This window comes from Sinocyclocheilus grahami, unplaced genomic scaffold (genome assembly GCF_001515645.1).
Source record: "Sinocyclocheilus grahami isolate Dianchi unplaced genomic scaffold, SAMN03320097.WGS_v1.1 scaffold37.1, whole genome shotgun sequence".
NCBI classification, from domain to species: Eukaryota; Metazoa; Chordata; class Actinopteri; order Cypriniformes; family Cyprinidae; genus Sinocyclocheilus; species Sinocyclocheilus grahami.
In genome coordinates this window covers 1,530,425-1,533,637 of record NW_015505216.1, presented here as the reverse complement: position 1 = coordinate 1,533,637, position 3,213 = coordinate 1,530,425, and the positions used below count along the sequence as shown (strand labels likewise).

General features: G+C 36.1%; 1 protein-coding gene across 1 annotated transcript in view; it reads left to right on the top strand.

Moving 5' to 3' along the window:
- Nucleotides 1-241: 241 nt before the first annotated feature.
- The window catches only part of LOC107581756 (zinc finger protein 407-like), a 49,699-nt gene continuing 46,727 nt past the window's right edge, over nucleotides 242-3,213 (top strand). Inside the window, exon 1 of the mRNA XM_016267408.1 lies at nucleotides 242-365. The gene's annotated coding sequence lies outside the window, so the exon portion shown is untranslated. The remainder of the gene's footprint in view (nucleotides 366-3,213) is intronic.

Genomic DNA, 3,213 nt, shown 5'->3' with positions numbered 1-3,213 from the left:
AGATGATTAAGCAGTATATAAGAAATGTTTCTATTGCTCATAAAAACGTTTCTGTGTATGTGATAAATATTGTATTTAATTTACTTCATCTGTGATAAGAGTATGCAAACACGGCTCTCGCCAGCCGGTGGCAGGCTCGTATAGTTCATCTCGAACAAGCCTAGCGACTGAGTGAGCCATTTCGAGAAGAGCGATTGGAGCACGTGATCCAAATGAACCCGTTTGAATTTCCCATCTCCTCCCTTAATAAGAAGATCTCTGGCTGCGCTCAATTCTCGTGTGACGTAACAGCTAGCAGACTACGGTGTGCCGTTTGTGACCAAGAGCAGAACGCGCGAAGTGAGAGAATACGACCAGCATTTCAGGTAATGACGTTCAAATAGAACTTTTATTGACAACTTGAACACAGATCTGACGTTTAGAAGCGTGATATATGCATGTTAATGATGTCCCTGCCGCTTAGTAGCGCGTAATGTGAAGGATTTGTAAGTCACGTATAATGCGCTTTTGGGGCCTCTGTGCCGCCGTCGTTTAGTAACTCAATCGAAAACCCGCCTCTCCCGTGTTTCAATTGGTCGAACGCAAGAAACTAGCCCTGTGATTGGACGAGAACCAGGCCAGCAGAATAAAGAGTCAGGCAGGGTAATAGGAAGTAAAAAAGGAAACTGTTTCATGTCAGAGTAAAAAGATGCACATAGCCAAAAGGACGATTCAAAGTTTAATATTGCTGATTAAAGTTTTCCCATCAACTTCTCGAAACAAACGGTTTCGGCCAAACAAAACATTTACAAGTGAAACTCGCTATTGTTGTACTATTGCTATAACACGCCAGTCTGTATCATTTTTAACGTAATTAAAACGTTTTAAATTAATACAGTACAATCGTGAGTGATAATAAAGTTATAATAACCAGTTTTACAGCAAGGTTCTGTTGTATTATGAATATTTCATTATTAATTACAATGGCATTCATTAAAAGGTTTATAGTTTATTATAAGAGGGAATAGATTAAAGAGGCATTCTAACTGGAGTAAAATAACGCAGTGAACACGTACAATATCAAAAAAGTTAATTTCACATTTTAAAATCTTGCACGCCTATCTTCAATCCCCATGTTCATTCTCACATATGATCATTAGTTATTGATCTGTGAGAATGCCATGAAGTTAACTGTTAATTACATCTATTTACAGCACAAGGCTCTACTTCAGTCCAATAATGACTGTGTTTTACAGTCATCTAATATGAATGAGTATAATTTCATCCATTCATTCATGCATTTAATTACACATACACACACACACACATATATATACACATACACACACACACACACACACACACACACACACACACACATATATACACACACACACAAACGACCCTCAAACAGCCAATGAGTACTGAATTAAGTTATTTTTCACTGCTTATTGTGCGTAAATGGTCAAATACACACAAAATGATGTCAAAATACCCATCTTGGAAAGTATTAACAATGACACAGTCGGTTATATCTTACTTAAGTAAATGTAAACTGTTGAGAAAGAAAACGCATGTGTAACAGTACAGTGCAGATCCTTCCACGAGGTCTTTAATTGACAGCAGCCTAATATACCTGCTCCTGTCTGTGTCCTCAATGTTAATCCAAACAAAAGAAAGAAACGGATAACAAAAGAAAGAAAATCTGTAACTGCTTTTGGCTGACGTTTTGTTTTTAAAGATTTATTTGTATTTATTTGTGAAGACTGTTGTTCAGTGTTATTTTACAGATTTGATTATTCAGTTCCTGTAGTATTTCTGCACCTGAACACTACTTTTATGCTAACCGAAAAACTTAAAGCATTATTACATTTGTATCTTTATCCTATTGGATGTATGCTATTGCTTATAAATAATTTTTTTTATTTTTTATTACTGACTCTTTACTTGATTAAAATAAATGTCACTCAGAGTTTGAAATCAAGCTTCCTTGTGCTGTGTGTAAGCTATTGTGTGACAAAATTACCCAATAGTACACTCTAAAAAATGCTGGGTTAAAACAACCCAATAGCTGGGTTTGTCCTTTTTTAACCCAGCGCTGGGTTATCTTTAACCCAGCATTGTTTAGAGTGTACACTCTAGAGCCGTACGCCTTCAAATTTCTGCAAGTGTCTTCATAACAATATAAATACAAATCAACACTTAATAATATAAATTGTAAAAAACACAAATACATTGAGTTAGGAAATATTTTTGTCATTATTGTAATTTTTATTGTCTAAAAAAATGCCCATTTCCCCTCCCAATTAAAAAAATCTCACCCATAACATTCTCACATTGTGAATACAGTCCATCATGCCTAAAAAAGCCCTTCAGCCGCCCGTGACTGTATTCAAATACAGAGCGCCTCAATTACCTCATTGCTTTTATATCAAACGTTTACCTCACAATACAAATATTAAAGCCAAAATTGTATTTATATATTAAATTCTGAAAGGTCAATCATTAAAGGGGTCATGACATGAGAAATAAAAATGTCCTTGAGCTTTTGACCATTAAAACACCCTGTAATTTCATAGCTTAAAATGTCCTCCTCGTTATAAAAAAAGCAATTATTTAACCAAGCTCCAAAAATGGCTTGTTTGGGTATTGTGGGATATTTGACGTCACACAGGTAAGGTTACAACTGGGCTAAAGGCACACCTTAAGAAAAATTTGCTTTTTCAGTACTACCATACTTTATCATTACAGAAAAAAATATGCAGCCTATGTTTTTACTTAACATTGACAGAGCAACAGATTTAGTTTTGTTTAAAATGTTTTAAGTGTATGAGGTGGCAAGGTGGGCCTTTTATCCCACACAATGGATAAAAGGCACAAAGTATTTAAATTAGAGACCGACCGATATATCGTTTAGCCGATATTATCGGCCAATATGAGCCTGTCGGTATCGGCCAATATGCCACCGATATTACTTTTTTTTTTACAAGTTTGTCCAGCAGAGCATGCTCCATTCTTTGCTACTGGCGACCCAGGTCAGCGTAGTGTAGAGATGTGCGGATGAGCTCAAACTTCACCCGAGTCCGCTGCTTCAAATTATTTGCCCACCACCCACCCCCACCTATATTTGATCGTCACATTACAATGATTCTAATTCTTAGTTTTGCATGATAATATGATGAATGGATAGTTCATTTTTAACAGCAGATTCAGTGACGTTAGAGACTAGAGCTG